Source organism: Ooceraea biroi, chromosome 5 (genome assembly GCF_003672135.1).
Source record: "Ooceraea biroi isolate clonal line C1 chromosome 5, Obir_v5.4, whole genome shotgun sequence".
Lineage (NCBI taxonomy): Eukaryota > Metazoa > Arthropoda > Insecta > Hymenoptera > Formicidae > Ooceraea > Ooceraea biroi.
The window spans coordinates 8,029,468-8,039,130 of NC_039510.1; the positions used below are offsets into that span (position 1 = coordinate 8,029,468).

Consider the following 9,663-nt stretch of genomic DNA (forward strand, 5'->3'; position numbering starts at 1 on the left):
TTCGAGCCACGTGTTGTGAGATATAACCTCAACGTCTAACCTCAACGTGTATTATTCGAGCCACGTGTTCGTCGGGAAACATAACCTCTCCTCGGGCGAATAACGCTCATTTCTCGAGCGGACACTCGCTCACTACGACCGAATTCCCCGAGGAAATGGAGTTTGTTTAATAAATTTACCGAAGTAGCGTAAGCTAATCAACTGTATGCATATTTCTTTTACCTTACCCCTCTCCCCCTATACGCTACGACAAATCGAAGAGCGAACATCGCTTCTTGGGGCATGCACCGCCCTTCCTGCCCCGGTCGGCTTAACAGAACTTACTTATCCCGGAAGCGGGCGTAATAACGTGTGATGTGCCGCTTCATAACGCGTAGATTTAGCCTCTCCCGACCTCCTCCTCCCATACTGGATCATCAATTGCAGACCACCGCCACTTCGTGTATGAAGTATTCGGCCTACTTCCATCCAGAGTCTAGAAACTTGTTCTGTCGGAACTGCTATACCAACGCCATTTCCACTTCAGAGAAATTGAGTTGTGAGCTAATCCTGAAGCACGATTTAGTGGTAGGATTCACACGATACATTCCTACGTGCCACGATTGCAGAAGTAACCTTGCGTCTTACTCTCCGGTGCTAAGCTGCGATACCTGTGCGCGCGAATATTCGGCACTGCTCAGTTTGTTACAGGCAGCCGGTGAAAGTATTCTCGATTTCCCCGACCCGACCGTGGTGCGGATACAGGGCGACGAAATAAGCACTCTAGCTCTTGCACCCGGCGATAACTAGACCCGTTTCCCTCTACGAAATTACTCCGATCGCGGTATCCCCGGGGAGAATTCTCGGATTCGTTAATACCCGAAAACAGCGATCCAGCCCCGTGTCATTGCCCGAGTTAATCAACAACCGCGGCCGACCGGGACGTAACAATGAACTATCGAACACTGGTGAGGAGAAGTGTTTCGCGGACCAACGCGACGCAAGCACTCGTCAGCCACGGATACGCTCACATTGCGGATGGAAGAGCAGCAAGAAACAGGTAAGTAATAGTAAATAAAAATGTATATTACGAGAAAGCCGATACCTTCAATATTGTAATAGCTATTTATTTCGTGTGTTATAGAAGGATTGTCGTCAAGCAACCTCCTCCACCGTAGATCATCGTCAAACAGCCTCCTTCACCGCACGCGAATGTTTTCAAGAAGATGTGGAAGACAGACGAGAACGACAAAACTTTATGTTAAAAAACGTATATGCACATATAAAATGTATATAAAAATAAAAATAATTAAATAAAATAATAACTGATAGTTTAAAAGAAAAAAAAGAAAACCGTGGGCGAAATGTTTAAGTAAAGGAAAGAAGAAGGAAGAAGTTTGCCAGAAAGGTCAAATTAAGATTTATTATTTACCTTAAGAAGATTTATTATAAGCCTATGATGACGTGATTAAATTCATTATCTTAAACTATATATTATAGGCCTTGACCTTTATTAATTTCATTAAGAATCGTTAACAATGTAATAATGGCAATCTCATGTATATAATATAGTAAATAATAATGTGAAATTTTCAACTTTGGTATGTAGTGTATAATTTATTTATTAAGTATGGACAATAGTATGCAGTTTGATATTCATATTTTTTAATAGTATAATGTAATAAAATATAGTATAGTATAATATATAATATAGTCACTCTCTTCCACCTACTCCTCCTTTCCTTCCTCTTCGAATACAATTTCTGAAAAATAACAAAATGTCAGTTATTAGTACTCTCTCGTAACTGAAAGCAGTTGAAAAAAGAAAAAACAAAAAATACTCACGTATATCATCCTCCTCACTCTCCTGTTCCTCCTCGCTCTCCTGTTCCTCTTCGCTCTCCTGTTCCTCCTCGCTCTCCTGTTCCTTCTCGTTCTCCTGTTCCTCCTCGCTCTCCTGTTCCTCCTCGTCGTCATCCTCCTCCTCTTTGTCCTCTTTCTCCGCGAACCTCACGCGTTTGCGTTCGCAGAGGAATACTGAAAAATAACATACAAGTCGTTTATTAGTTACTTTAAAAATTAAATAAAACTAAAAGGTAAATAAACAAATACTTACCGACATCATCGTCCTCCTCTTCCTCCCTCCGCGCGCGTTTGTTATCATACAGGATTTCTGTAACAAGTAGGGTTTCTGATTTCCCGACCTTTTCAGTTTCTCGGGACTCGAGAATTCTCGTGTGTCTGTTCCCGGGAAATCGAGAATAAAAAAATTATCAAAAAAACGATAGATTCAAAAAAGTAATTATAATATATATTAATCATTTAAGTCCATTTTATTGTTAATAATTTGGCATTATACAATCACTTTACTTACAATGTCAATATATATCAGTCTTCTATGTTCTATCGAATCAGTCATTCATTTGGTCTTTTATTTTATTTTTACTAACACAAATAAAATTGAAATATTTAAAAAACAAAAATAATACTCATCTTAATTTCAAACTTCAAAGTAACATTTTAAGTTAGGTAATATCATATGTTGAATTAACAAGAATAAAATTAAAATACTTAAATACTTAAAAAATACTTAAAAAACAATCATAGCTTATGAATCACAGGCAATATATATATATATATATATATATTTAAAAAACATAACATTAATTATTATTAAAATAGGCAAGTAAAAACACAAGCGCGTTAATAGCTTTAACTATATTGCCTGTTATTGAGAAAACCCTTTCATTTTCAGTTGAAGTGGGTTTTATGGTTAATAATCCCTTATAAAGAGCTTCTAGATTAGGAGTACGTTTTCCTGTAGATTCATACAACTGAAACTCTTTCTTAATAATGCTTTTAGTTATTTTTTGCTGCGATTCACTATAGTTTTTATTTGCCGTTATCCCTTTGATAGCTTTTTCTAATTGTACTTCAAATGAAATAGTTGCATCATCCTCTACAGATTCGTTAATTTCAATGTCATTTTGTACACTTTGGTCTGGAGATCCTGGAGTTGGATATAATCTATAGTAAATTTCTTCAGTATAATTAATCAGTGATGATTTGCTGCAATTAGGAGTCAAAAAATCACTCTTCTTTAGATAAAATGAATCAGGACTGTGTAAAAAATTTAGTAAAGATAAGATGTTTAAGTTTCTTCGTTCGTTTATCTTAACTTTAAGTGATTCTAAAAATGCTTTTGCCAAGTCGCAGTCCATTGAGCTCAATTTTTTCAACAAAATATCTATTACTATCTCTGATGTTAAAATAGTAGCATCTTTTCTGCTGAGTGCTTCAACAGATAATTTTGTGGGCTGTAAGATATTTAATAGTATTTGTAATGTACTGATATTATTTTCGTTCCATTTAGAAGACATATTGAGATCAATTAAAGCTTTTTCGATGGCATTCTTTAATTTCAGGAATCGTTCAATCATACATATCATGGAATTCCATCTCGTTTTAACATTAAGTAATAAATTTAGTTCAGTTCCAAACTCAGCTTTTACATATTTTTGTAAAGCAATATTTTTCAGTGGACTCTTTCTAAACAGCTTTACTAAAGAACGTGTTTCTTTGAGTACTTTATTTATATTATCGTTAGTACGCTGTAAGGAGTTATATGATGTCTAAGTACTTCTTATGACGCTCACATCGTCAGTTCCTTCGTCATCGTCACATTCACTATCTTCACTAGTTCCTAATTCTGACTCTTCTGAATTACCAATATTATCAATAGTCTTAGCCTCTTCAGTTTTTTTGCAGAAAGTATCCAAAACTGATAAATGTATGGCGTGATTTAAACAAAGCACCATTTCACATGGGCTTTCGCGACCAAATTTTTTCATGACATTCGGTCCATCGCTTGTGACAGCAATGATATGATGTTTAAAACTTAATTCGAATTCTTGTAAACGGGTTTCCACAATTTCTCTCGTCTCGGTTGCTTCACACTTACCTGGGATGTATACTAGTCCCAAATTATAAAATTTACCGTCTATATAATGGACGCATATATTAAAATATCTGCGGTTTCGCAAGCTTGTTCATTCATCAACGGTTAAACTAAAGCGTGCTCCAGATTCATATAAACTTTTAAACTGTGCAATCATTTCGTTTTTCTTTACTTTATAATATTCTAATATAATGTTCATGACATCAGTTTCATTTTTAGGCAACTTATACCCTTTTTGCATCAGAGATTCGCGTATAAATTCGCTTTTAGTTATTGCTCTTATTGAGAGCCCATCCTTAGCTGCTAAGCGGGAAACAATTTCACCCAAAGACTTTTTTTGTATTAACTCGAGTGTTTGTTGATTACTGGATAATTTAGTTTTCTTAGATTCCGGCTCAGAGCTAGTAGAAGCCTCAGGTTCGTTGCATTTCAAGTTAATTTTGTGAATATCTTCAAGATGCCTAACTAGACCGCTCGTGTTCGAACCTTTACACAATATTTGTTTTGGACATTTTAAGCATTGTGCGTATGACGTATTTGTTTTTTTTTAAGTATTTCAAAACTTTCGAAGTGGATCTCTCCATAGTACAAATGTTCAACTAAAAAGAAGATATTCTAGTTAGAAAACTCTTGCTTTTCAGATTACAGAGACTTTCTTGTTATCGAAAAATAACTAAGTAAGTTCATAACCAAAAATATAGTATCTTATTCTGTGTTGCTAATGAACGACAGCTAATGAGACAGTAGAGATCGTATGCAGCCACTTTTTGTATAACCTCCTTTTACGAATAATAGTAAGCCACTTTTTGTACAACCTCCTCCTACGAATAACAGTTACCCACTGAATAGAGCGCGACGAGCGGAGAGAGAATGCGGAGACTGGCGGACAGGCGACAAACAATCGAGCACTGATAAACAATTTGCAATGTAGGTATCGTTCGTCGTTTGCTCCAAAGCGTTAACTATCTACTTATTATACGTTTCAGAAATTTCTCGATTTCTCGACTATTTTTTCCCGGGATCAAATTTGGCAAATTTCCCGGGAAATCGAGATCGAGAATTCCCGGGTCAGAAACCCTAGTAATAAGAAAAGAGTCGGTTATTAAACCTATTCATAATAAAATGCAGTTGAAAATAAACAAATAAAGAAACTCACCTATCCCGTCGTCTTCTTCCTCCTCCGCCTCTCCCTCTATCCGCAGGCATTTGTCCACCTGCTCTATTAACAGATCCTCCTCCTCCTCCTCACATCTCCTCCTCTTGTTCGCAACTATAGGTTCTGAAATAATAAAGATAATAAAAGTCATTTAGTAGTAACTGAATCTAACGTATTGGAACGCAGTTGAAAAGAAAAAACCGATGCACAGTGGGACCAAAGCTCCGTTTGAGCGGACAAAACCTCTTCTTTATTATATGCTGTTTTTTTATTGTCAAATGAAATTTCAATGAACTCATGTTGCATCTGAAAATATTTCTTATCATTTGCAACACTCGTAGTAACTTGCAAATGAAAAGGTATTCAATTGAATCGTATATATACTAGTGTCAGTGCCAGTATTACTGTAAGAGAAAGAGATATATTCTTTACGATTTAGAGAAAGAAATCTAATGCCGACAATAGGAAGCGTGTCACACGTGTGTGCGTTGGATAGTTCGCGACGCATCACTTTGATGTAATCCCGACAAAAAAGTAATTAATAGCTTCGATAGCTGCCGAAGAGTCGCTGCCGAAGAGTCAGTCTGTCTTGAGCCAGAGTGTTCGGACGTTTATAGATTTCAGATCGATTTTCGTTTCTAACATTGGCGATGTTTACGGATTCTTTATCTTACTGCCATACCATTCCTTACATTACAAAGCAACTACAATACCCTAACAGTCAGGAGAACGCAGATCATCGTGGAACTTTAACACCGATATACATTGGCTTACATATATTTCCAAGGTATGTGAAATCATATGTTATGCATCATCAATATATAAGAAATATTTATAAGTTCATTAATGTCCGTTCGTATGTCTACTATATTTATAGAGACTCACCTTTATTCGTCATCGTCTGAATCATTAATATCTTCATTACTTTCTAGATTATGAAGAAGAGCAATAACATGTGGACTCAGACATCCTTCTTTCTTTCGAGGAAGTGATCTATAGGACGATATGATGGGATCTGAGGATATCAAGAAGACGTGCATTATATCTTCATTTGTCGCAACTCTTGATATTTTACGTGTAAATCTCTCACGGAATGCTCTGAAATCTTTGTTCCGTGATTCTTGGGCTTCTTCACTTAACATTCCAATGGGAAGCAAGGATACCGAAATGACATCTGAACCGTGGATAAGTATTTTGTGCACTGATGCCGGCATCGGATACCATGGATACTCCTTCACGTACAAGCAACGGCATAAATGCCTTCCTTCGGTTATGAGTAACGGTCGGTAACGGCAGATGGCACGACTGTGATGTGGACGGAGGCGGCGCGGCGCACACAGGCGAATTCTTACAAATTCAAAACCTAAAATATAAAATTAAGGTGTTTTCGAAATCTAGTTTAATAAATAATGTATTGACTATCAAAGAATCATTTGCAGTTATGAACAAAAATTAACCATTGTTTTTAAAAAATGCCATTTTTAATCTGACGAGTTCATATTTTTGCAAAAATTAAAAACTAAGTTATTATTTGTATTTTAATAACATTAAGAACTTATCGATCAAAATGATAAGAACGTGCTAATAACATAAGCATCGCCAGCGTAAACATAGTATGTATACATACTAATATATTTTTATGTATATATACTATATATTGTTAAAGCTAAATAATAAATAATAATAATATAAAATTTATTAAGAATATTTTTCAATATATCTATTTAATATATATAACATATATATATACATATATTTAATATATGATATATGGAAAGTTATTCAAGAAATATGTTTGAGACTGTTTCGACGTTATTAAATCTTTGGTGGCCCTGAAAAGGACCGATTTTTTCCGGTAAAGAGGTCGATAGTGAATAGTCCGTCAGTCAGTAATCAGTCCAGTATCTGTCACGATCGATAACTTGATTGAGTCGATTAGGAATCGAATCAATCAAATTTGCGAGGAAGTCGGGTTGAAACTGAAGTTCTTCCCAGACTTCTCTCGCATGGGCGGCTAACGCTGCTGTCGTCCTCTCCCTTCTTGGTTCCCATCGTTGAACCATTTGTGCCCAAACATTTTCGATCAAATTTAAATCTGGCGAACGAACAGGCAATTGGATCAAATGAATCTCCAGATGATTCCGAAACCATGCTTGTGTTTCCCGTGATGAATGGACACTAGAATTATCCTGCACTAATCGAATAACTGGCATGTCCTCTGCGGGGTAGATTTCACGTACTGACAGAAGAAATACTTCTTCCAGTATGCGAATGTACTGCGCAGAGTTCATGAAGTGGGAATGTCCACCAGCTCTCCGATTGTAGTGCCAGAAATCCAGCCCCACATTGCACAGGAAATCCTTCCACTTCTGTGAATAGGCACAACATGATTAGGATTCAACCGTTGATCACGTAATCGCCATACATGAGGTTGACGGTCGGTACACGATATAAAGACCTTTTCATCGGTTCAGATCGTGGCCTCCCATTTCTCACGGCTTGTCGCTAAGCTGTCCAAAGCAAACGCGACACGTTGCTCCCGATGTTCAGGAGTCAACGAAATTTTGTGAGCTGGACGATAGCAGTGAAGTCCGGCTTCGTTTAGTCGTCGTCTTGCAGTCCTGTCCGATATGTCGACGTCCGCAGTCTGGATGTCTTCTGCAACTGTGCCAAAAGGCCGTTGTTGCATTGAAGCGACGAGATTTTCGTCTTCGTCCCGTGTTGTCCGTCGTGGTCGGCGATTATGCTTGCGATGATCATGCAATGCATGATCACCGCCTTCAGCATACCGCTGTATCCACGTGCGTACTGTCTTTGTGGAGCATGGAATATCAGCAGCAATATCTGCTACTGATCTTCCAGCTTGCCACTGTCCCACTATGCGACCTCTCACCTCGGGGCACAAATTTTTAAACATGACTTAACGCGCACCTGCAATAAGTCACAAGATAAAACGCATCGCCTCCCGCGAGTTGTATTTATACGATTTGCGGGAAGCGCTGCGGCTCATTTTCAGATTGTGCATTGTTTTTCCGTGAAATTGTAACATTGGACTCGCTAATTAATCGCCAATAGGAATTGAAGAATTTGTTATATGCATTTCATTGGTTCGCATCGACACACCCCGTTGGGTATATAAACGATGCGCGAGTCCAGTGATGTTATAAACAAAACGTCTTCGTCGAGAGAAGACGGAACTCTCCCTGCTTATTTCTTCTTTTCGAGGCTGCGTAAAGGTTGTTCTACATTAGTCGCAAGCGATTGACCACATGCACATTAATCGCAAGTCGCACGAGTCTTATCCCAGCAAACACAAAGTAACAGGTAATATACATGTTAGTTATAATTTCCCACTCATTAATATAAGTGCGGTAATTGATGTGTTTACGAAGTTCGTATGGCTATATGCCACTAAGACGACAAATGCTGCTGAAGTTATAAGTAAACTTAGGAAACAGTCAACTGTTTTCGGGAATCCACAGAGGATTATTTCAGATCGAGGCGCGGCTTTTACATCCAACGAATTCGCGGAGTATTGTAAGAGAGAAAATATTAATCATGTGTTGATTACAACTGGACTCCGTGAGCGAACGGTCAAATTGAGCGTGTAAATCGAATTTTGATTCCATTGTTAACTAAACTTTCAGATCTTAAGCGTGAGGAGTGGTTTAAATTCCTTGAATTAACTCAATTGTATCTAAATTGTGCGTCACATAGGAGTATTGATACGACACCATTTCATTTGTTATTTGGAACTCATATGCGTATGCGAGAGGATGTACAAATTCGAGAATTGTTAGAAAAGGAATGGATAGAAACATATCAAGACGAACGTGATGAATTGAGGGAAAAGGCGAAAGAAAATATTGCTAAAATTCAGAGTCAGAATAAGCGAGGTTTTAACAAAAAGAGAGTTGCTGCTACAAAATATCGAGAGGATGATTTAGTGGCGATAAAGCGTACCCAGTTAGGTCCTGGTTTGAAATTGGCTAATAAATATTTTGGTCCATATTCTATAGTAAAAGTATTGTGTAATGATCGATACATTGTTCAGAGAGTAGGTGAACATGAAGGACCTTTTAGAACATCTACGTCTGCGGATCATATGAAACCATGGGTAGATTATGCGAGTGATGATTCAGAGAGTGAGAATGATCCGGAGATTGATAATGAGAGCGAAGACATTCGAGGGCACATGTTCGAGCAGGATGGCCGAATGTAGGGCTACCATATGTATATCGAGCATATATCGAGTATAAGTAAGTCGGCGAAACACCAGAGAGCGATGCGTCGTGACGTGAGCCGCGAACGCATAGCGTCGCAGTGAGTAATTGTAAGATGAGACTGCGAGTGAAGGAGTGAGAGAGAGAGAGAGTGAATTCCAAAAAGCGTTTTATCTAATCGAGCAATGCGGATGTTATAAGACGACAAAGAAAGAGTTGCAGAGCCGAACGGCAGAATCGATGAGTTAAGAGTCTAGCGAGAGACCCCGTGAGAGTAAGACCGTGCGAGAACGGAGAATCGGTTGCGTGTGGTGTGATGAGTCTTTATCTTGTACTGGCATATATAT

General features: G+C 37.9%; 1 long non-coding RNA gene across 1 annotated transcript; it reads left to right on the forward strand.

The window, feature by feature from the left end:
• Nucleotides 1-791: 791 nt before the first annotated feature.
• LOC113561972 lies at nucleotides 792-1,726 on the forward strand. Its single transcript, XR_003406540.1, has 2 exons — nucleotides 792-1,039; nucleotides 1,124-1,726. It is a non-coding gene; the product is annotated as an uncharacterized LOC113561972 (long non-coding RNA).
• The last annotated feature ends 7,937 nt before the right edge of the window (nucleotides 1,727-9,663 follow it).